Here is a 25965-nt window from a genome sequence, read left to right as displayed (position 1 = left end):
GGTTAGCGTACATGTTGCGTAGGTACAACTGCCTTCCGCAGTGCTCGTTACGCGCATAATTATGAAACGAACGTTCGCTACGCCGGGCCGGTGTTTAAAATTACACGTACGTGCGTGCGCCCGTTTACGGTATAAATTCGCGCCAGCCGGAATACCCAAACGACCCCTCAATTAAAGTTCCAGTCTCCAGCGCGGGACGGAAAAAGCGAGGACACGGACGAGGAAAAAGCAGGACCGACGTAGGGGTGGCGAGGGGGCACGGAAACGAGGGAAGCACTGCGACCGGGGGCGGGGAGGACGAATCTGTGTTTCACGCGAGCGGATACGAGCGCTCGCGCGTGCTTTACGACGCGTAGCGAGGTGTGCGCCACTCGCTTCCAGCGACGGGGGTTATCGATCACGTGATACTTCGCCACAGACATCATTGGACGCCCATATCGAAAATTGGAAACGACGTCGCAAACTTTGCCCCCTCATCCACCGCCCGATCAAAGATATATCACCCCCGGCTAGCCAGCCACGTATCGTTTCACGACGTCCGCGCGATTAACGGCTCGACGCGTTCCCTCGTACGCAAATTAGCGAGTTTATGCCCACCGTCCAGCGGTATCACCGATTATCCGTACTTTAATCGCGAATTTACGCAACGCCCTCTTATCGGAGGCAATTTCAAACTCGTTCTCCAACGGCGCTGTATCCCTGGAAACTCGTTTAACATGCGCACTTCGGGGCAAATAAGCTGTAAGAATACAATCCACGCGGAGTGCACCGTTAGACACTTCGGTCACGTAAAACTAGAGCGCTCAGCGATCGCGTAATAAAAACTACCAGCCCGTTCCTTGAAATCTCTTCCGCGAAATGTGTATCGTGGGAAGAAGGTGGGAGCTTGGAAGCGTCAGAAGAAAATCGGAAAGTTTGAATCGACGCTGTTTCTACCTATTTGTATACTTTGGCGCAAGGGGCACAATGAATTAATATTCTCTCGATATCTAGAAACAGTTAGAAGCTCAAAACATGATCACAAGACACCCTGTAAGCTATCATCTTGATAGATGATATAAGATTGTAAGACGACACCCTATAGATATGAAGTTAATAGGGTAATTGTGGGACAGTTGCCGCACCTTACGTAAAATTGTCACCGTGTCTAAATTTTACGATGATAATTTGTTCCAAGGATACATATTATTAGTTGCACATCTTGTCCTAGTACTAGCATTAAAGAAAATCAAAATTTTAATATTTGTCACCCTTAAAAAATTGAAACTAAAAACATCCATTTTTTAGGAGAGACGCCGCACGTGCGGGAGTGGTGCCGCATTTAAAAAAAAAAACGTTTACCTTTCCATTTAAACTTGTTAATTTTAACTTTTTATTTAAAAAAAATAGCAAGAGCAAATTAAAACGAAACATCTTTTTAATTTATACAGTTATAAAATACAATAAAACTGGAGAAATAAATAGGTGCAGATATTATGTCTGCTTTTCTAAATTTAATTGTGTTTTCTTCTTCGTTCCACATTCATTACACATAAAATAAAAATAAAATGTGAAGAAAGAGTGAGAAAAGCCCACAATGTTTGGATTATCAGATTTGTCATTAAAAAATAAATAATTTGCCTTGAGATGTCACGGTATCTATTTTGAGATACTTTTTTGTATTTTTAACATTAAAAGCATCATTTAGTCGACTTAGGTACCTTCCGATACAGTGCGCATAAAAGTGCTACGTCGAATAAAACCTATTCTGGGAGAGAAATATTCCACAGAGTTCCTTTAACGTATTACGACAGTTATATCACGAAAAACTATGAATTTTTAACTACTACGACAGCAAAAATAAACTCGACGTATAACTATTGAGGCAAACTGCGGTAGGCTTACCTAAAAAAAATAACAAAATCTTTAAAAGTAATAATGTAAACACGTTCTCGCTTATTAATCTAACCTAAACGAACAGCCTAAAGCAAATAAAATCGACAGTGTTGTGTTTTATTACCGATAACCCTGAAATACCGAAGTTGCGGCGTCTCCCCCAGCGCGGCATCTCCCCCGCAAATTACCCTATTAATTTTTCATTGTCCCAAAGTGCCCCAAGTGTTCATAAAGCTGTCGTTTCACCAGAATTACCATCGCCGATTCTAACCACCATTCTAAAGGTAATCATACGTGCCATCGCTCAAGAGCGAGAGCCTTGGTGGAACTCTTTGGGTCGCGAAAACAACCGTCGAACCAGACGTGAATCATCGATACACCTTCTACTAAAGTAGGCAGAGCACTGTCGCCAACATCGCTGTGGAAAGCGTACAAATTTTTCCGCAGACGATTGCCAGCGTACATGACGACATTTCTTTTATCACAGGCTGTCGCATCGTCGCTGCCACGAAGGCGGCCGTCCGCGTCGAATCGAAGGAGAGGAAAAAACGGCTCACAGGCAGAGCGGGGTCGGTGAAATTACAGGAGAACGACGCGAACGGAACGCATCGTAATGGTGGTCGCGAGACACCGGTTACGCCGTTACTCGTCCCACTTACGGGGCAAACTCGATTCGCGCTCGTCAACGGAATCAAGCCGCCGGTAAATTTCATTATCTCGAAACCGCGAAAATTGAAACGACTTTCTCTCCGTCCGGCCTGGCAATTCCCTCCCACCTCCCACCTCCACCTCGCCGGTGCCCGCGGAGCGGCAACTTCGCGCCGCGAATTTCCCGACCGGTGGATCGATCGCGTGCCGACGCGGGGAAAGGCGTTTTTCAGGGGCGCGCGTGTTTGTGTTCCCGCGAGATTGGACCGGCTAAATCTCGGGAGGCGACGATCTCGAGAGGGACGGCTCGATGCGCGCAGGAATCTGTCCAGGACCGTGGATACACGCCGTCGGGACAGAGGCTGGCCCACCCATCGAGATCGAAATATCCTTTCCCCTCTAGATATATGACGTTTACATCGTCACTCTTGGCACGCGGTTCCACCCTCCTCATCGCTTCGCCCCTCTCCTCCGTTGCGTACACGGCGCTCTTTGGTATCCGATGAAACGGGTTTCGCTCCCGTCCAAGTTCCACTCGAACCGTACCCACGTCCACGTTCTTTCCACCGTGGCGTTTTCTCTCTCTGCTCGAGGAATCTTCGATGCCGCTCCAACGGCCAAGCAGGATAACTGAATGATACGGAAACCTCGGGGGAGGTAATTCCCGCGGAAAATTGGGAGATCAGTGTAACACCAGCGACGCGGTGTCGATGTTAACCCTACAGTGCCCGCGTAAATTAAAAGTACACCATTGCACGCGTTGGATCTCACAGACCCATAACCCATATTTTGAGGGAAAAATATCTTTCTCAAAAGTTCGTCTTTCACCTGTTAAAAAGACGTTAATTCAGTGTTTTATTTTGTTACAAATATTTTTCTTAACAAAGACTTTACTTCTGAGAAAACAGTATTTTTCTCAAAATATTTGTAATAAAATAAAGTTAAAAAGACGTTAATTCAGTATATTATTTTGTTACAAATATTTTTCTTAACAAAGACTTTACTTCTGAGAAAACAGTATTTTTCTCAAAATATTTGTAATAAAATAAAGTTAAAAAGACGTTAATTCAGTATATTATTTTGTTACAAATATTTTTCTTAACAGAGACTTTACTTCTGAGAAAACAGTATTTTTCTCAAAATATTTGTAATAAAATAGAGTACTGAACAAATATCTTTTTAGCACTACGGGTCAACTTTATCTGAATCTTTTTCAATATCCTGGAGAACTTGGGCCTGTCAGGTCCCGCGTGTGTAGGGTTAAGGAAATGGCACGTCCTGCGTAATAAATACGAGATGTTTGTTTTGGTTGTTAAGTGGGGATATTACTCGGTTCGAATACAATGTATTTAAAGTCTTGAAGTGTTCGATCATGGTAAGCATACGTAGAACTTGGTCCCGCGGAGCGAAGATCGTAGGAGGATTGGAAACGTGGTTTAAGATTGCGGAAAATACAGAGGCGACTCGTGGAAGAAACAGCCCGGGCAGCTCAGTTCACGAGCTTCCCTTTGAAGTAGTTGACTCCTAAGCGAACGCTAAAGGAACACGTGCCCTATTCCCGAGCAGTTTGCGGATAGTTGGTGAACTCCGATGGATAAAGGACGGGGTGGGTTTCAGAGGGAGCTCTCGCTGTCCAGTCTAACGGGCACGATCGAAACGGCACCGCGCTGTTACGCTAATCGCCGATACCCTCCTTTCTGTGTATATTCTACCGACCTTCCGTTGGTCGCTTTTTATGCAACGCGAAACTGCTCGATAGTTATACGCGCGCTTTAATAAAGGTTCCCGTGAATTCGCCGCACGTGCTTCGAATTTCATGCGTTTCGTCCATCTCCCGCTAGCTCGTCGTCGCTTTTCCACGCGATTTTTTTATTTTCGTCCGATCGCTCCGTGTATCTAGAACCGATGTTTATTTATTTCTTTCCCGACCGAATCCGGTTTCCGATTTACCTTCTCCGGCGGGCTGTGTTTATTAAAAGCGATCGCGCTGGCAAATATATCGATGATACGAAAGAGTAGACGCGCCGAGGCTCGGAAAGAAGGGAGCCCCGAGGAGGAAAAACGCGGCAACCGACCAAATCATCGGCACGATGAACGCATTACGCTGGTTGCAGTCAGCGACGTGTCGGTCGTCGTAATAATTCCCAAAGGGAAGGCACGAACCTCGAAGAAAAAGCAGACGGTCCTTCAGCACGGAGGAATTTAAAGAGGACCAGCGTCGACGGCGGCGTCGACGGCGGAACGTCGGGCCAGAGAGGAGCCGTATTTGCATTTACATTGGCGCGCTCAAATCGTCGGAAAGGAGAGCGTGGAATAAAGGAAGCAACCAGGTACCGGGGGAAAGAACTTTATCACGCCGTGAAATCGATTTTCCTTCCCCGCGACATGCCTCCCCCCCGGTAGGATCCGCAACATAACGTAAACAGCTCCGTCGAATTACAAGAGAGAGATCGGTCGATCTCCATCACAGATAAATGGACCTAAATACCGGCAGAATTCATTGCATTCTACCGTAAACGACGACTGTCTAATTTCCAACGCGACTCCCTGGAATCGCCTGCAGACCCGACGACAGAATCGTGGAACGCTCTCGGAAAATGCAAATAAGAGAACACTGGTGTAGCGAATAGCGGGGCGATAGAAGGGAAACGCTAATTGTAAGTCTCACTGAACAAGATAGGTATATCCATTGAGATGTTAATAATGCTCGAGTAAATTTTGCAAGCAAAGGTTACGAAACATTCGTTTTCATTATTTCTAAGTATTCCAAATTGATCACAGGGGGATTCTATTTTTTTAATTAAAAACATAGGAAAATTAGGGATTTTTTTTTTAAGAAACTACCGATTCGGTTTTACTGAAATTTCAACCATGTTTTTATATATCTTTGAGGAAGTTGCAGTTTTTTGTTTATTAATTCGTGATAATAAATGTAGGAGTTATGGATGATCCACCAACACGCCGCGCAAAATTCGTAAGTTAAATATCATGCATTCCGCTGGCGTGCGTGATATTTATATTCCGGGTAATCAGAAACAGAGAAATTAAACAGTGTTTTACTTTGTAAACATGTACCTCGCTTCAGTTTGGTGAACCAGAATAAAACAAAAAAATTTATTGAGGAGTAGTGAGTTTTCAAACTGAAAGGCCAGAAACGTTAGTTTCTGCTATTCAATTTTGCGCCAATTTTCTTATATAACAAAAGAAGTGGGTAGGGCAAACCAACCAGTAATTGACCGCATACCAGTGAATGTCCATTAGGCAAATAAATTTAAACATTATTATATGTTTATAAATGGAGTGCAGTTGCACTTTTAATATCCTATATTTTTAGTCACGCGTATTCTTATTAAAAGTATGCGGTCATTTACTGGGCTTCTACACGTTTTGCATTTTATAATTTTTTTTTTTTAAATTACGATGAGAATAAGTAATTATTTTTATAGAAATTTCAAGAAAAATAAATTTAAATGGAATCTCAACAGTTGTTTCGTTGTTATACATAAATATATTCAAGTATTAATCTCAAAGGTTCATAGATTCAACAATTCGGTCATTCACTGGTTGGTTTACCCTATATAACTTATCGGTATTCCGGTTTATAAAACTGAAGCTACGCAAGTATAAAGTAAAACGCCGTTTCATTTTTCTGTTTCCGATTACCTAGAAGATAAATATGATGCACGAGGAAATTTTGCGCAGCGTGATATATTTGAATATATTTGATACATGTATTATTAAAAATTAATAAAAAAAACTGCAACTTCTTCAGAACTGCATAAAAACCAGCTGCAACTTTCAGACGACTCGTATCGCTAGTATCTTAAAAAGAAATCCCAAATTTTGCTACGTTTTTAAGCCCAGAAAATAGGATTCCCCTTAATTCGAGTAAGCTCTTCTCCAGCTCACAATTTAAGCACCAAAAATATACAGTACCTACCTACTAATCGCTGCATCTTCGTTCCACCCAACATACCGAACAACCCTACTCTCCCATTTACCCCCGTAGAATCAACAAGAAAGAAGAGTAAGTTCCGCTGCACGGACAGACGTATACGCGTTTAGGAAGCAACAACGAATCCCTGGCCACAATTTCCCGCCATTATATTGCGGGGAGTTGTCGCGCGAGCGTGGACGAAAAACAGGAAAACTCGAAGGGACGGGAAACAGAGCGGTTGCGGAGCCCTCGATGCACGGGACAAAGGGAGATCCAGAGACAAGGTACGAGGGTGGAAGAAGCGAGACGAAAAAAAAAAGAGACGCCGAGCCAGAGGCGTGCAGGCAGTCCAGAGACAAGCGGAGAAGCGAGGGTATAGTGAAATTAAAAGCGAAAGCGGAAATTGAAACACATCCACCACTCCACTCCTCCCTTTTAACCCAGCGCTATCGGTCGCGTTAACCATTAAGCGTTTATCTTTTCCCGGGCAACGGGGCACGGTTAATCGAGTAAATCGTTTAATTGGTCGTGCACGGCTGGTTAAGCGACCTCCCCCCCTCGCACTAGCGTAATGAAGGGGGGAATTGAATTTGGACCCGAAACAAACTGTGGACTTTCTAGCGAAGGATTACTTTTTTCGCGCGGCTCTGCGGTGACGCTTGCGCAACAGCCCCTTCAAGGCTGGGAACAAGCGAGCCGAGATATCATCCGTGAAACTACGACCAATCCAAGTCAAAGATCGCTCTAGCCTCGGTTTTTCACCACCTAGCAGCGCGCACCGCCCCGATTTCGCGCTCGAAGTTGCGCAAGAGGGGAGGTTCTCACGACAGCATCGCAACGTACGCCGACGAAACGGTCGCGCGTGTCTGACGATCGATCGCCGTGCTGTTAATCTCATTATCGTGTGACAACGCGATTCCGCGCGGCTGGTATCGTCATCAACAGAGGCAGCACGATAAAATTAGATAACGCCTGAGCCAGCGCTCCGAGGGAACCGTTTAAATAACCGCCTCGGAACGGCCTCGTCAGATTAATTCGCCTCCTTGCCCGAGTCCGACTTCCCTCGGCCGGATCGGAGCGCAGCGCCGATATATAATTATCGTGGCTGCTCGCGCGATACGAATCGCTGATAACTCGGTTATCGAGCGCCGTCGTCCTCGCGCAACGACGCCTCCCGCTCTGTGGACGTTTCGCGGAACGTTGACGAGCGAATTCACGCTCGATTATTAAACTTCGTTTCCTAAGCGGTTCGCGGATAAACGGGGATCTAGTGGAACTCGACGAGGCTAATTAATCCGGGGGCGCGGATCAGTGGTTCGGTACGATGTGTCGTTCAACGAGACGGAAGTCGGCGCCGTGGCAGGATTGCTAGTGACAATTTGCAAACGCGGGAAAGCGCTAAGAACGTGGACGTTTAGAGCTCGCCGGGGAAGAAGTATGCAGCGATCGGAGGCGAAGCTGCCAAGTTTTTGCGATACTTTGCAGCCTTAGAAACTTGTAATGGCTATGCCAAGAAATGTAGTCGATGATGGCGTGACCTGCGTGTAAAGCCTAACGCTCGAAGCAACGTGGGTATCAACCGAATGCAAAGGCACGAGGATAAATGGCACTTCTGAAAATCGCGAGGGGAAAGGACTCGGTTGATCCGATTGCAGACTCGAGCAGGGATCTGTCGTTACTTTACTAATGGATCGGACTATTCCAGTCACAGATACCTTGTCCCCGGTCAAGGTACTCAACGGGTACAGCAGACAAGAGCAGGGTTAACTGGAGAACGTGGTTGTCGTAGGTCACTGTGAAAAGCAGGATTCTGGGGGCAAGGGTAAAGGCAGAGGAGGAATCCTACTCCTGGGAATTGTGGGGAGAAAAGGAACTCATCCGATCGAGTTACTGAATTGAGATTCGAACTCATTTGTTGGCCCAGGTTGCTCTAACAACCGAGCTGTTCGGTTCAACGACTAATTCCTTTTCCTGAGAACAGATAATCGAAGAGTGTCTGCTACATACGTGCACTGCTCAGAGTCGCAGGCTCGCGGATGGAAGCCATATTCTTGATTGGAAAAGTCTACCGACATTTTCCCGATATCGCAATTAGATCGACCGTAACTTTCACTTGGAAGCCACGAAATAGGTACCTGCTACTGAAGATTTCGATAGCTCGGGTCGTGAAAATCTGGAGTATTTCATGCGCAAGTGGCGCGAAGATACCGCGCGGAATGTCGAAGTCACTCGAGCAAATCATCAAGCTACCTTGCATCGCGTATAATAGTAAGCAAACGCGCGCAGTCTCCGTAAAACGACCGAGCTCGTTCGATCGTCGAACGGTTCACCGATCCCCGTGAGAACTGTGCATGATTCGCCGAGGATATCGAGCACGCCAGACGGAATAATAGAAAGCACGATAATAGAGCGAACGACAGTTCGTTAAGTCAATTGCACGGCGGGCAAGAAAGGGACGAAAGTGATCGATGAAAGAGGGGGAGGACAGCGAAAGGGACGAGGCGGGTTGGGGACGATGGAAAGCAGGCAAAAACGGTGACTCAAAGAACCCGATCGCGTGGCCAAGCACTGCTCGTTAAACTGGAAAACAAACGGCAGAGCACTCGGCCAAAAAGCTCGGGCTCTGGAACCAGAACTGGCAGGAGGATAAAGAGAAGAGAAAAAAAAACAAGGGAACGCCGCTCGAGCTCGAGATACCGAGTACTTTCAATTACGTTAAGTTCGAAGGGTAATTTTAATAATTACCCGGCCGGCGACGCTGCGAACGAGAATGAAAACACAGCGGGGCGCGCTCTCGCAGATCGGCTCCTCGTTTAAGCAAACGAGCCTGGACGGGAGCCGTTCTCGATTATTAGAATTTGAGAAAGATTCCGGGGCGGAAAGTCGCGACGAGCCGCGGGGCTCGCTGAAATACCGCTTAATTCCAACAAATCGTCCCTCCGCGGAGCCGGAGTGTGAATATGGACGAGGAAGCGAAAAGGGAGAGCACGAAGCCGGTAAGATGGGTCGAGATAGCGACGAGCAGAATGGAATGGGTGCCGACTCCACGGAGGAATAACCTTATTTACCGAAGGACCCGCGATTATCCTCTCCGCCCTTCGCCCCTGGCCCACCGGCTTCTGCTCTTTATCCCCTCTCGCCCGCCCCTCCCTTTGCCCTTTAAGCGTAGTGATAAATTGCGGTAGTATCACAGACGTATAAACAAATCTCTTCTGCTCTTCTCTATCTCGTCCACGGCCGCCTTCATCTTCCACCGCACTTTCTGCATTCCTCCTCGCCGAATTCTATCCGCGGTCGTCTCTCGCAAAACTAAACGACGATCAATCTTCCCGTCTCCGCGTTCGGTTATTCATATCGGTCCCTCGCTTGTCTTTAATCCACGCGTCTTCGTGGATGTGCAGCGCAGATCGATTTCCCCGTGAAAATGCACCGAGCAGGCTCGTTCGATCGATGGAAATTAAATACTGGAAATTTAAGATGCGAGCCGACAGCACGCGAGTCTGCTCGATTTCACCGTAACCTATGCGATTCTGCTCGAAGGTTACCCGAGTCTCCTAAAATCAAGCGATTCTATTCCAGGCTGAATATGTTAAAAATTGCCCAACGGTACGTGGAATTCTTCAAGTATTCTATACCGTATAGAGCAACAGAGCAATTTGAATGAGCGATCCGAGTTGATAACGGAATTATAAATTGAAAGCGGTTTCCTCGCGAGCTCCGCTCGACATTTTTGCGGTGCTCGGGTCCTCCTCTCCGCTGAGAAAGTTTTCCAGGGTCGACGAATCCTTTATTGCAATGGTTTGTCCCTGCCGCCCGACCCGAACCGGCGAGAGACCCTTCTCTCCGCCACCCTCGGGATCGTCCGACAAGCCGGATTATACCGTCGGAAATATCAATGGTCGCTGCTTTATCCTTTCCAGCAGCACCTGTATCTCTATTCTTCACGGGGGCTTCAGCGGAATTACGCTCGTTACGAATTTCCCGAGCACGTTATGAAATAACATTTAACAATTCTCGCTCAATAAAGCATCAAACGGACCGTGTTCGACTCCAACTCCGACAGTCCACAATAAATTAGCAGATTTCTCAGTCAACGGACAGAACTCGATATCCAATTATCGACGGCAGACCAACGATGGAGAGAGCTGCCGCGAAATTTCGTAGCAACGATCGTGACCATCGATCAGATACAACACTCGGAAGGAACAAGTGTGATTCATGTTGTTTCCACCCTAAGGGTTGAAAAGGCCCTCGCCGCTTTATCGCGTCCAGCGAAAAAAAAAGGTTCCCCTAACAGCGTATCACGCGGTCGATCGCGTGAAACCAAAAATTACACCGCCAACAGCCGCGAGGAACCTTGCCAGTTCCTCGATAAAACAGCTGATGCTCGGTGTCCCATTTTCCGCCCGCATCGGCTGCTCTCAAAACTCCTTTACCTTCCCCTCGCCCCCCCCTCCGTGCTGCTATCTATTTCGAGGCGCTATCTAATCGTGCTCTCCGGCGATCCTTTACGCAAACTCTTTTCAATTCGCTCGATAAACGGCTCGGTTCACGGTAAATATGTATATTCGACGGGTAGGGGAGCAGCGAGACCTCGTTTTCCCCGCTCCGTTCCCGTCCCGCCACGTCAGCCGTCCGCTTCGTCGCGTGAGACGAACCGCTCACGGAACCATTTTTCACGGACACTCCGCCCGACGATAGACCGCGAATACATCACGGCGACGCGGATAGCAGGCTAAGCAAGCATTGTTCAACCGTCCAACATCCACCGCAGAGCCGACGTCCCACTGCTCCGCAGGGGATTCCACCGGTCTACAAGGCGTCTCCTTTATCGCGAGCATCTTCGGAGGTCGTCGATTCCAAGGGGGCCGAAGGTGGCGACCGTTGTTTCGATGATGGGGTACATTTTTCTCCGCGATAGTTCCCGAGATCAGATTATGCATTTCTGGCGGAACCGGCGCAGAGAAGCGTGTGTTAGCGAGGCGCGTCCAAGTGAATGACGCAATTATCGACTGTCTCGTTCGGTTCTTCCCTCGAAAGCTGCGCCGAGGTCTACTTAAATGGCTTCGCTACTCAACGAGCCATTTAACAGCGTAAAACACGCGAAAAGTGGTACGAACTCCTCCGTGAATCATTCCTCGATCTGTTCCCCCCTTGAATGTCCCCCGAAGGTCCGCATAGGAATATCGCCAATAAAACTCGTCTGAATTTCACCTACGATACCATATCGCTGCGAAACGTGCAATCTAATCGAAGAACAGTTCCCCACTAATCCCGATAATCGTAATCTTAGCGATACCCCTTTCGAGCACGTAATTTCGCACAACTCTATCCTCTGTTCCCCCCGCGGAAAGGACCGCGAATGTCCCCGGTGCTTATAGATTAGTCGCGTCGAAAGGGACACCCAGTACAGTCTTACGCGTCGCAACCGTACGATACACGGTACGTGCGCGTATAAAGGAGCGAAAGGCGCGTGCACGGCATTATCCCGTGGCGGCGATAAATCTGGCGGTTCGATGTCTCCATTTCTGCGTCGTCCCCGTTCGCCTCGTGTTCATTTTATTTCACCATTATCCTCTATCCCTCGAAACTGATAGCAAGACGCGAGAGCTTACGCGTCCTGGTAGCGTTCGCTTTCCGCAGAGACCGGCGACGATTCACCGGCGCGGGGGGGGGGGGGGGGGGAACGTCTGTTACGGTGTTCGAGCAAATTTGCATGGAGAGCGTTCGCGCGACGCGACAGGGGGCGGTAAGGGGCGGCGGGGAGGAATAGGGACAAGGGGGAGAAAGAGACGAGGCGACAACGACGGGCAGAAACACGGTTAATGGATTGACACGGTGGATTGCAATTAAGTTAACGGTTGAACGCTATTCCCGGATTATTTCTGGCGGCTCGGACGGATTATAAATATCGGGACACGGATTCCGTTGATGCGAACCGATGTGGAGAGCATAACGCGACCGTGCGGTGTTTAACGCGGGCTATTCGACCGATGATTAAGCGATGCGAATACATTGGCCAGAATAAGCGCCACGCTAAAAATCAACGAGACCCGCCCGACTGTAAACTAACGAACGCTCGATCCCTTGCAAATTTTTCAATCCGCTCGACCGTTCTCGCGTGTCGAATCGCTTCGAATATTATTCGAATCTGTAAAACGTTCCCGTATTTGCTCCGAAAGCTCTCCGTTGGGAGCTCGCGGCGGGACGGAGGGGGAGGGAGCGGTTGATTAAGATTTTCAAGACCTGTCGAGGATAATTTTCAGATTGCTCAGGTTCGAGTAATTTTGGAAGTGATTCGACGCTGAAGTCATGCCTGGAAGCGTGTATTTCGAGCGATGCAATTTTGAAGCGTCGAAGCGCGAGAGCAGGGCCTACGCGCGATCTTCTAAAATCAAACTTTGCGAGCGCTCTGTGCGCCAGATGCCTGGCTCCTGGGTCTGGCGTGTATCAGAAAACTCGCCGAACAATACGGCCGCTTTGAAGCCGTCCCTGATCGTCCCTACGGCCGCCTCTTACGCATAAACACTCGCAAACATCGTTTCTACCGTCCCACCCCTTGCCCCGCATTTCCACGGTCGCTGTACTAGCCCCAGAGCAGCGATATCGAATTTGGCAAATACTTAGCGTTAGACACTGGAGTGCTAATTCAATAGAATCTTATCTGCACGCGCGGGCGAGTCTACAGGGATCTATTGTCGCAAGTAACAATGAACCTTAACGTAATCTTGTTGGACGCCGAACCGTGTACATCGCCGCGAATAGATTGATACAAGTAAACAGTGGTGACGGAAGGAAAGTTTGAAATCGGCAACCTTTATATTAGATATATATTACGGACTACCCACCCTCGAGGAACGCAGATCTGTGTCCTCGACCTACTGTTTGCTTTGAAAATATTAAATCACCTCATTGATTCCCCAGATCTACTAGAACCTTTTCGAACTCAATGCTCCACCCAGAATGTTTAGGCAATTCCCACTTTTTTCCTTAGAAATTTACTTGCATTTGTGTAACCAAAGGGTGTCCACCCGTTTAATTCAGTAATAATAATAATAATAATAATAATAATCGGTTATATTCATCGGTTTATAAGTTGAATCACGGTTTCTCAGAACCGATAAATCGTATTTGTAATGCTGCAAACGCTTTTGGCTATTCTCTTGATTTTTTCACGGAATCAACCTGTTCCTTTAACAAGGTTCTTGATAAACTTGTGTAAACTTATGTAACCTCGTTGTGTATGAATTTATAGTGTGTGAACCATTTACCTACTTTAAGTATTGTATGCTTTTTTGTATGCGCTGTGTATTGCTATTTCTTTTTTCTTTTTGTCTTTTTCTCTGTTTCTGCTCTTGTACACTAATGGGACTTTATCCCGTATATATTATAATAATAATAATAATAATAATAATAATAATATTAGAGGAAGTGCAGCATATTTGGAATACGGTTGGTAATTTGGAATACCGAAGTATCTAATAAACTACTAACGTTATCTAATTTGTAACACCGCAGATAATAGGGGCTAATAACCTGTTAACTAATGACATTTGTGGATGAACCGCCATTTTCACGTTTTCGACTTAATCCGCAAAATAAGAAAGTGTCGATCTGCGAAACTTTTTCAGCAACTATTCGATCGTTCCAATCATGGTTAAAAGATGTAAAAAATTTAGAGTTAAACACCTAATCTACTCATTTGCATGTTCCTTCTATGGTTCCGTGCCAGTTTTGCGATAATTTCGGGAATACAAAGTGTGACATGAAATTTTAGGTTTCAATGCCATGTTGCCAATTCGGAATACCGAAGGTAAAGGTAATTTGGAACAGTCCAAAGATGCTTTTGTTTCAAGCGCAACAGCTATCGCCGCGTGGGTTTCGGCCAGCGCTGTGCCCATTTATAGGTATTTACCTAAGACTATTCCTATATTACGATTTTTAAGCCTGATTAAATCATAAAGCAATTAATTTTAAGTGAAGGTAAATTGTAGTATCGGTATCCCAAATTACCTGCACCTTAACGAAATCGATACTTACTGTCATTTCTCATTTAAGCCAAAGTTTCAGTTACTTTTTCTTTTTTATTATTACTGAGAGTTTGAAATATAAAAGTTTATTAGTTTCCCTACGATACTATGCAGTTTTATTCGTTCCCACCCGCTGCCGTAATTTTTTATTCGTCTTAAACAAACCGGTATCGCAAATATACCGCACTTCCTCCATCGATTAACTTTGCAAAACTCCTCGTTCCAAGCAATGCAGTTAGGAATACACTTCCAAACCTCCCCAAGTTCAAACAGAAACCTTTTCAGCGATTTCAGAGAACCGCAAGGGTATTCACAGCTCATAATAAGTACGATACAAGTGCAGGAACTACTCGAGACGATCCGTGACCGCCACTGAACGGCGGCAACGCTCAATTAGATCAATAAATATCGTCGGAGGAAGCCGGTTGATTCGCGTGCCGTTTCTCCCCCGATCGTTGAAGGCGTCGCGACGGAAAACGCGAGACGAATCATCCCGGATTGGATCCGTTCACTGGAGTTCCTTCTTTTACGAACACCCACCACTTTTCTCACTCCCCGCCACGACTGCCGGCCCGTATCTTAGTTGGGCTTTTCTTGCTCGACTTTCGCGTAATAACCGGAAGCGAGAAGCGAGGGCAAAGTGGATCGCATCATAAATCTGCTCGACGCTCAACAATGGGGAGCCCTCGCCCCGTTCCTCTCTCCTTCGCCCACTCGATCTCTCTCCTTCTCCCGAGCACGATCAAAAGAAGTTTCGCGAAACCGGCTACCATTATGATAATCCGTCCGCTATCCCCCCCCATAAAGGCTGTAAAAAATCAGCGACCGACTGTGTTTTCGACCTCGACACTTGCCACCTACCTTTGTCCCCCTCGCAGGAAACGTAGCCGCGCCATCAATCGCGACACGTCCCCGTAAATTAGCTACGCGATATCGGCGCCCGGCGACGCATTCCGTTCCATCCAGTGGAACACGCGTGTCTCTTTAATCGCGAAAGTGCACGGGCCGAGCGGAGGGAGGAGGGCCACGTTTCGAATCGCGGCCGTCGGGATCGATAAACGCTCTATTATCGGTAAACAAATGGTAACCGCTCGGTGTTATTGATTCGAACTCGAGCGGCCCGTTACCCCGGAGGTGCCCGAGTGGCATGTATGGTCCCGTGGCGACGTCGGTGCCCCCCCGGGTCCACCAGGTAAAGTCGAAACGCGAGCATCACTCGGGGGTACGTATCGGCTGGCAATAAACCTCCATTGTCCATACGCATGAGTCATTACGTTACGTCGTTCGAGGCTCTTTATTCTTCCCTCGTCGATTCCAAGGAGAATACTCGTGGCAGCCTTAAATGCGAATATCGAGGGTACAAATCAATTATAATCTGGGTCAAATTTGGGGCTGAGGCCTCTCTGATTTCGGTGGAAGAAAAAGTAATCGATTTTGTAGTAAGAGTATCGCAGCGCGAAGTGGTGGGTGAATTATTTCGTTTGGATTTCGGAGGAAGTGTTTTGTATATCTATAGTGTATGATTTAATGTGGGGTCGAAACGTTTCTGGATCATCAGGTTACTCAGTTTCTCGCTTTCCCGGAGCCTCCTAAACAATTTCCTACGAAACCTGCGAATTCCAGTCTCGTTGAAATCGACGTTGAACTCACTTCGGGACACCGCCTCCAGACTTGGAGCGGTGTGCACTGGCTCTGAATGGATTAGCCGGATATTCATTTACGCGGAGCCGATCCGGTAACCTTCGAGAGAGCCTGACCAGCCACTCAAGGTTACTGGATACGAGGAAAGAGGAACCGCCTCCGGGTCATTCCACGCGAAGTCGGACATTTTTCGGAGTAGCATTTCGGATTTTGGTGCAACTTGGATATGTTGTAGTCTTTAGGGGTATGTAAACATATCTCGAAGGATTTTTCGAAATGTCAAAAATTGTGGGTGTTACAGCTCTTTGAAATATAGTGTTTACTATTTTTCCAAAAATTATAACTGTTAAACTAATGAACGGATAAAAATGACCTTTTGGGTGCTTAGAGTGCAGATATAAGAGTACCTAATAAAAATTATTTCACTTAATAAAAACGAATATGTCACCATTTATTTAGTGATTGTTCTAAACAAATGCAATTTTATAGTTGAAGGCGCCTTTTTAAAAATTTGGAAAAAATAGGAGGATAACGCTGCGTGAAATCACACCGGCTCGACTGGTCGCTCGGGCCGTGCGGTACTCGCAGCGGCCAAGCGGCTATACCTGCCACTTTTATATAGGGTATTAATGAGGACCGCTGCAAGGTTTGAAGTAAATATATTGAACTATCTATCTAGTAGATAGGGTTTCTTTATTTCATTCCTAACCTTGTGTGGCCTTGAAGGTCATAATGTACCATATGGTTTAATTTGTCTTGACAGTCGCTTTCATATTGGGTAATCAAATATATAGCATTCCATTTAAAAAACTAAAAGTCACCCTCGTTTCAAGGAAATTATTGCGAACACCAAAAATTCAGATACCGTATTATGTCGGATATAAAAAACAGTAAGAGTTTTCCTGCTTCAGTTTTTTTCAAATACTTATCATTTTCGAGAATCCTGTATAAGAATATCAGGTATAGCCGCTTGGCCGCTGCGAGTACCGCTCGGCCCGAGCGATTCAATTAATTTTCATTTGGCCAATTGTAAAACCTCCACGTTTTTCAAAACATGTCCATAAAGAGGAAAAACAGGGCTTTATCCGCCTATTTTTTCCAAATTTTTAAAAAGCTGCCTTCAACTATAAAATTGCATTTGTTTAGAACAATTACTAAATAAATGGTCAAACATTCATTTTTATTAAGTGAAATAATTTTTATTAGGTACTCTTATATCTGCACTGTAAGCACCCAAAAGGTCATTTTTATCAGTTTATTAGTTGAACAGTTATAATTTTTGGAAAAATAGTAAACACTATATTTCACATACGCTGTAACATCCACAATTTTTGACATTTCGAAAAATCCTTCGAGATATGTTTACGTACCCCTAAAGACTACAACATATCCAAGTTGCACCAAAATCCGAAATATTACTCCGAAAAGTGTCCGACTTCGCGTGGAATGACCCCTCCACGATCTTCCGCCGAACACGTACATACACCGATTCCAGCATCGATCCACCTTGCGATACACGCACCATTTCCCTCGCGATTCCCTTTCGTCACCCGTGAAAATCGAAATAGGTAATGGTAAAAGGCATGGCTGGCGCGCCGCGGGGATTCTGCTTGGAAAGAAACAAAGGGGGTGAAGCTCTCTTTCCTCGGGGACGGTGGAGCGAAAAGATTGAAGGTTTCAGGCCGGAATATCGCGCCTCGGTTCGTTCGTTCATGATCGTGACCCCGTTACGTGACTACGCGGCGTAAGTAGGTATGTTAAGAACATAAAACGATACCGTTTATTGTCCGTAGTCTTTATTGAAGATCACAAAGATCAAGTGTATCCTCGAAACTATTCATTGCCCGTTCCTCGAGTATGCATACGCTAATAGATACAGTCATGCCGATCTCGTCTATAGAAACACGCGATCCCACGTGACACGTACCATCCGAGCCTTCAGCTTATTCTCTGCTACGTACAGGATGTTTAAGAAACCCCTAATCATAAGTATATTGAATAATTCATGGGGCAGCGGCGCGGAAACGGGAGAGCTTTCTAAAAGAGTGCGTGCTCGGAACTTTTAGAAAATAAGCTCGCCAGGAATTCGTGCGTTCGTTCGAGCGGCCGAGCGACGGCTGAGAATCTGCTAGGGTGTCTTTCAGAGTGTCCGGCGTGCAGCGGCAGTTGATTCTCTTTCGCAGAGTTTTCGGAGAGTTTAGCGAACTCGGGGATCGAGTTTTAAGTAATAGAATAGTAATCCTCGTTCCTGGCGGGACGATCCGACCAGATTTCCCTGCGAGAACTCCCGCCGTTTTCCACGAGCGGGACACAAAGGTCGTCAACTTTCCTTCCGTAAATTTAGCATCGCGACGCGGCTCGTACACTTTCGCGCGCAGAAATAAGTCGAGGGATGGAGACACGCGGGGAAAAAGGAGCGCCTGGTCTTGCGTTCAGCGCCTGCTTGGATTAAGCCGACGAGATTTATGCCGCGAGTCGCGAGGAGGCGACTTCGTCATAGGAAACCCTCGCCCTTGCCTCGAAATCGATATACTTCCTTCTCCGTCCCTCCGCGTGTTCGCAACCCTCTTCCGAGGGAAGCTTTCGAACACACAGATACCCCAGTTTTCCCATTTTCCTCCTATTCCCCCCGTCGCCTCTTCCCCGACGATCCCTTGCCGTGTCTTTGCAATAACGAAAAGGTTCCAGCGGGTTTCATTATAAGACCGGGCGATTTACGCGAAGGCGCGCCGCTTCGTTCAAAGAGAGACGTCATTGCCCATAAAACCGATAACGAGCGAGAAGTGTAGCAGGAATAAGTGGATCGAAAGTTGCGAGGATGAATGTTAATAGCATCGGGGATGAAATAAACGAGCGCCTTCGGTAGCAGCGCCGAGGACGAGAACAATTTTCCTTGTCGCTTTGATGTCGCCCGCGGATCGAAAGCTCTCTGAGAAGGGAAAAGACGCTCTTTCACGGTACAAAATTCAAGCCAGATAGAAAACGGGCGGCCATTAACGTTCGCCATCCAGCCAGCGATTTCTTTTTTTTTTTCCCCCCCCCTTTTCGTGGAACATCGCCGGGGATATGCGAAGGCGAGAGCAAGGAGCCGTGCTCCATTGTGCGGGAATGTGTACGTATAATAAAAGGTTACAAAGGTCAGCGGAACATTCGTGGAACCCGGTTGCAGAGCTTTTGTGAATGAAAAGGGGACGACGGTGGGCAGGGAAATTTCCCAGACGCCAGAAAAATGTCCTCGCAATCTGCGGGCAGGTGTTGAGAATGGGGACCCGGCGCTGGCTTTTCAAACGAGCAACCCCTCCGCCCGCAACGCCGGCGCGGCGTTAAATCGCTCGCATCCTGCCTCGTATGCACGGATAAATCTTCGATTGCATAGGAGCGCGGCGCGCACACCCGCTTGCCTGCTCGAAATAATTGTAGAATCGCGGGGAGTGCGTTCGAATTCCAAGGGTGTCGAGCGTCCTTTCTTTCTCGCCTGAACTGCGAATTAATGACTGTCTGACGAAAAGAAGAAAGGCGAGGTTAACGTCACTCGCGTGTACAGCGGATAAGAAATTCCAGTTTCGGATTAATAATTTACGCAGCTGGATTGAAGCAGAAGCTATCTTTAAGTTACTCGAGTTCGTTTCGACGTTGCCACTTCAATGGACCCTGAAGCATCCGAAAACTGTACCTACCTCCACAGTCACCGATAATTATCGAGAAAAAAATCCTATTTTATGCAAAACGTCCCGCGGACGGTTCCTTTGAGACGGAAATCTACATAGAAACAAGCGACGTGACGTGTTTGCCGGCCAATAAATTCTGCAGTGCCCAGCCTCGCGAAACGGAACATCAAAGCGGGAATTAGGCCATTTGATTGTCCCAGTGTCGAGCACAAAGTAATGAGCGATGAAAGCACGACCTCGGAACGAAGAAACGATGCAGTTGATAATTCGATAATTTTACAGGGTCTGTAACGGCGTCGTTTTATGGCCCTCGTCTCGCTCGATCTGCACGTGCGGATCCTTGGAGCGAACCGTAGAGAGAATGAGAGAGACGGAGAGAGAGAGAACAAAAGAAAGAGAGAAAGAGAGAGAGGGAGAGGAAGAAGACAAAACGCGAGGAACAAGTAACGAGGTTACCAGGACGTCCCACAATTAATTTGCTTGCAAACGGTTACGCTTTGCGAATAATTATTCAAAGTTCTGGCTTCTGCCTGCGCCGGTGCCCGTACAAAGTGCAGCCACTTAGGGGTTGAACGACGCGCGTCGACGATACGGCGTTAAAGCGCGTCCGCTGGCTATAAAGAAGCTTGCAATCGCATTTCTGGGCTTTTGTGAAAGGATTCTCGCAGGGTATCGCGAAAAAGCTAGCAACCTTCGAAAAGATGCTCGACTGTTAAAGCAAGGTATAGGGTAAAGGACCCAATTACTGACACCTAACCAATTACTGTCACTTTAAGCTGTTTTACTTAAAATAACGAATAAATAAACGTTGGAAAGTCATACACGAAAAGAATTATGTAATTCAACCTATAATCTATACTATAGATTATATACTATAGTTGTTAGAATATAATGTTTATTTATTTAAGAAAATAAAAGTTACACAGTCGAACGTCAGTATAATAATAATAAGAACTGTATAAAACTTAAACTAAAAGTAATAGAAAGAATAGTCTTCAGCGCGATACAAGTTATCCGTTCAGAGGGTTTTCTGGGACTGAGAAGCGCAGGGGTCGAGAAGACCGTTTTCCCCTCTTTTGGGTCTCCTGTAGCGAAAGAAAGGAAAACTCATAAGTTACCGGGTCCTTAAAGTCCCTGACACTCTAACTCTAGTAACAGTCTATCGTTGTACATATTCCAACAATAGTTTATTTATTCGTTGTTTTAAGTAAAATAGCTTAAGGTGACAGTAATTGGTTAGGTGTCAGTAATTGGGTCCTCGGCTCTACCTACGATAAAAGAAGTAGTAGAGCGTGTGCGTTACAATTAGATTTGTTCAGATTGGAATTTAACAGCTACTTAAATCGAGTTGTCCATACTTACCTACACGAAAATTCCAGTTGGATTAAATTTAATTTATCGAAGAAGATAATTTTCGAACAAACAACTCCGGCCACATATATTATTCAACCCTGTTTATATTACATTATCGGAAGCGATACGGTACAATGGCCATTCCTGTGCTTCGCTAATGATCATCGCCAGCAATTGTAAATCGTAATGTAATTGTTTATTATATTCGAATCGTAGCCCAGTGCTGTTTATTAACAACATTACGGTGGCAGAGCATAAAGGCACAGTTTTTCATTCGAGTCCAGAGACGAATGTCGATGCTCTTCGTAGCTTTGTTATTCGACGGTCTCGAAAGTCAATCGATGCCGATTAAAGAGCGTGCGAGCTTCATTAAAATACAATTAGAGGAAAGTATGTCGAGGAATCCGAGCGGTCTGAACGCATCGTTAAAACATGTCCGATTACCCGAAAGCCTGTCCAGGAAAAAGGGAGTACGTACTACGGTTCCCTGGGATGCTCTGCGCGCAAAGCAGTTACGTATTAAAAGTTCCCCTTCATATTTAATTACAGTTTCAGGAATTTCGCCCCGTATCGCGGGACCTTTCAATTTAATCCCGTTCTCTATGCGAGCTTTTCAAACGGCTACGCGAGTGTTCAACTCCATTCACCGCGGCCCTCCTGCCTCGTACATTTTTTTTTTTACAACAATCTTTTCTGTGATTTTCTCTATGAACCCTAACAGTTCCTTCGTCACTCTGTCTGCGCAAACAATTTGCAATTATTTCTCAAACATACTCGGAGACCGCGCCATTGTGCGCGCATGTATAACGATCCAAGGCAAAAGAGTTGACTAGTTTTTAAAAAATATCGTGAATATTTCATGCAACATGTCCTTCTCCGGAGAGCCGGCATTCTAAATCGCTGAATTCAATTTTAAAAGATCTTGCACGAATAACGATATAATAAATGAATATGACGAGCGGGTAATGTAATTAATGAAGACATTACTAATGTAGTTGCGAGACACGAGGGAATTATATCTTTTCATTAATATTAACCCAATGCATTATAGACTTAGTGACACATGGGGCTTTTATTCACACGGTAACACGCATTACCCATATTAAATAAATTTATAGGATGCACAACAGAAGAGTTCCACGCGACCATTTAAACTGTTACTACCCTTGTTCGCCTAAACGAGCTGCAAAACCCCAAGCGCGATTAGAAGCGGATCCTAAAATTAAATAACTTTGGAATATTGGCAATAAAACGAAAGTATTAAAACAAGATTTCTGTGGCGCATCACCCTACAAAGACTGTATCAATAAATATATGTTTACGTTGCTTCGACGGCAGAGTTAAATCTCCGGTGGGGCTCGTGTGTTCGTTTCTAACCTCCAAACGTACACCATATATGTACCGCGTACTCAACGAAATAGATACGTATGTAACTCTCGACACTAGCAACAGCAAGGGCTCAATTTGCCGCGGAACGTGCCGCGATTCCGACATCGATGGCATTGCACTTGCCCGTAATAATTCTTTGACAACGAACCGATTCAAGACGTAAACAACGGCGAAGAGAGGAAAGGCTGGAACGCCCGTCGCCTCGCCTGCGCGACTTTTCCAACAGAGTTTCGCTTCCTCGGCGAAACATTCTCTCCCCCCCACCCTCGATAAGATAACATTTCCGCGCGAAGAATCTTAAATAGATCGCCTCGAACGAGCACCGACGCCCCTCCAACTCTCATTAAGCGTCGAGGGACAATTAAAATCGCTTGACCGGCGTCGGATAACGATGGGCAAACATAAACGCAGGACTTCTGTTCGAACATTAAGAAGTCGATAATACTGATAAACTATATTGTTGTTACAGTAACTGCAAGCCAATTGAAAGTCGCCAGAGCGAATTTAGCCGAGTGGGATTAAGAGAAATTGCAAACGAAGTTGTTCCGAGGAAATCTGCACTAACGAACTCGAATCCGTAACGTTGAAAAATTAAATTGCTAATGTGATTAATACACGGTGGTGGAAAGTCGTCGGACTTAACCAAGTCACGCGGAATTACGAAGAAAAGAAATCTAATGGATAGTCGGTGCCGGGCGGAAAGCGGTAGGGAAATTTGTTTGCAAACACGGGACTCGTGAGACAACAGTCATCGTTACGGAATTCACGGCAACCAAGCGAATATTCGTGTCCCACGATCGCTGCCAAGAGCCGCATCGAAGCCAATTCAATTTGCCCGCAACCCGAAACTGACCCAGGGACTTAGTAATTATTCCCGCAGCATCGATGTCCCGTTAACACCTCGAAAACCATTTCAAAACGTCGCGTCAACACTTTTTCTTCCCTAAACGAGCACGCGCGCGCGCGACCCGACTGAGCGGATGGTCGCGAAACAAGAGAAAAATAAAAGAGGCAGAAAGCGTCTCGATCGCTGTAAGCCTCGCGAACGACTATGTTTGTCGAATGTTCGTAGACGAATCTGTCTCCTACGACACCATGCGAACACACCAACGCGTTCGCGACGCACGACTTTGGTCGATGACGCAACTTGGTCGAAGATTCTTTCGATTCTCGAGCCTACATCGTTCGTTATCCTCGTCTTGTCAACGAATCTTTGGAAGCCATGACGCGGGCAAAGATGGCAGATCGGTAAATACGATCGAGGCTTCCGTGGATAATTGTAGAACGCTAGCCGACCGATATCGCTCGCGACATCGACGGGCACCGAGGCCCCGTATCGATCGCAATCGCGGGCGCAACGTTTAAGATAGTATTTCTGTTACTCACATAAATTGTGGGCCGCGATGTTGCGCTCCGTCGGCGGGTCGCCGGGTTGGCTGTAGAAATATATCCAATAATCCACAGAGAGAGAAGGAACGTAGCGGTTGTACTCCACTGATAAAACTTTCACTGATTTTCTTTCTTTCGTAATCACTGCTCGGAATCACACACCGAACGAAAAGGCAGTCGCACCACTTTTCCAGGTTTCAGCGAACACATCCCTGACGAAGCACCACTGAAACAATACGGGATAGCGTGGACGAAGAGTACTCGGCGTAGACGAGTCGCAGCGGTCGCGAAGCACCAGCTTTCCAAAAATGTCTGTGCGTGTGGCCACCGTAAACGCCTGGGTTAATCGTATCCGGAGTCGACGAGGGGCTTCCACTTACTGAAAATCACCGAAACGTTACTCGACACGAACACTCTCTCCCGTCAGATATTTCGAGAGAACTGCCGCGGACGCGCGCTCTGCTCCGTGAACTTGGTCGTATCCCGTCGAGTGGCTGCAATCGAACGGGATCGATCGGTGTATCGAAGGGAGCCGGAGCGCGAGAATCGAAGGCACACACTCGGAATCGGCGTATGGTTGCGCGGGCGCGCGCGACAGACGAAATAGGGAGAGAGAGAGAGAGTGAGAGAGAGATAGAGAGAGAGAGGCAGAGACGGCCGATGCGCGGCACGAAATCCACAGAGCCACTGTGCTTTAACGAGACGAAAACGACCGAGCGATCGGCCGATCCGATGGAGCACGAGCACGCACGAGAACACGGCGACGTTACCGCTGCCGCCGATGATCGAAGATTCTCTCGCTTGCAGCGGAGAAATGAGAAGGACAGGGAACCGAGGCACGGATTACGCGATATAGAGCGCACGCGCGCGTTCTAACGCGCTTTCGTTACGTAAAAGAAGTGCGCGTTGGTTGAACGTCACCGCGATCGTCAGGATGCTACGGCTACACACTCTCGCGGCCGCTCGGTAAAAGGCTGCCGGAGAAACGGTCGGGGAACCGTGGCTAACCTACTTCTTCTTCCGTTGACTGAAACTCTTCGCAGCCGCGAACGAGGGCGACGTGGACGTCGACGGCGAAGGCGACGGGGGCCCCCAGGCCGCGGATGGCGCGAGTAACACGCGGGCTCGTTGTCTCTCCTCTTCTGGCCGCGACGCGCGCGGGACCCTTCTCCTTCCTTCGGTTGTTCGCTGTTTTCTGTCACACACCGCGCGACACCCGCGAGCACCAGAAAATAAACAACCGCCAGCCGTCGAGGACGCGCGTCTTGTTTGCACGAAAGAAAGCCTCCGACTCTCTTTTTCACTGGGCGGAACTCTCGTTGTCGTCGTCGCGGGGGGGAAAGGGGAGCACGAGGGGAGAACGAGGAGCACACATAACACACACACACACGCACACTGCGGCGCGCGTGCCCACGGGAGGGAACGAGAGAAAGAGAGAGGGGGAGAGAGAGAAAGAGAGAGAAAGACAGCGCGGCAGAACGACACAATCCGACTACGACGGAGGTCCGACTCGAACTGAGTGCCGAGCGGCTGATCGAGGCCGACGTCGGCCGACTCGGCCGAACCGAGGCGCTCGCCGATAGCGCGCTCCTTCCTCTCTCCCCCCTCCCTCGCTCACCAAACCATGCCGTCCCTCCCGCGCTACCTCCCCTCGGCCATGCTTCACAGCCGCCACCCTCTCGCCTCTTGCTCTTCCCTCTCACGAACTCCGCGGCCCACCTTCCACGCCGCGCGTTCTCCCTCCATAGTAGTCCACCCGCTGCTCGGTCTCGCGTTCCCGCTCTTCCACCTCCCCTCGAGCCACCCTGAACAAGCTCGTCGCCGCGCCGAGCCGTGTGCCTCGTCCCTACCCCCCACCCGGCGTCCCACCAAGTTTCCGACACGACGGTAACTTATCGGAATTTACTCGTTACTCCGAATTCGTGAACGACCGCGTGCGGTACGATAATACGCTGTGAGCGCCCGAGAATTCCACCTATAGACGCGCGCCGCGCGCGAAGACGAATTTCTGCAGCCGGGGAAAGTATCATTGCTC

The 25965-nt window shown here is 47.3% G+C and overlaps 1 protein-coding gene across 8 annotated transcripts in view; it reads right to left on the bottom strand.

Annotated features, from left to right (window-relative positions):
- LOC143366313 (uncharacterized) overlaps positions 1 to 25458 on the bottom strand; it is a 350623-nt gene extending 325165 nt beyond the window's left edge. For 4 of the 8 annotated variants that reach the window (XM_076807286.1, XM_076807292.1, XM_076807293.1 and 1 more), the window contains exon 1: positions 23928 to 25458. The gene's annotated coding sequence lies outside the window, so the exon portion shown is untranslated. The remainder of the gene's footprint in view (positions 1 to 23927) is intronic. The other 4 variants (XM_076807288.1, XM_076807287.1, XM_076807290.1 and 1 more) reach the window with 4 other exon arrangements.
- Positions 25459 to 25965: the final 507 nt, after the last annotated feature.

Source organism: Andrena cerasifolii, chromosome 2 (genome assembly GCF_050908995.1).
Source record: "Andrena cerasifolii isolate SP2316 chromosome 2, iyAndCera1_principal, whole genome shotgun sequence".
Taxonomy (NCBI): domain Eukaryota; kingdom Metazoa; phylum Arthropoda; class Insecta; order Hymenoptera; family Andrenidae; genus Andrena; species Andrena cerasifolii.
This window is presented reverse-complemented; position numbering and strand designations above follow the sequence as displayed.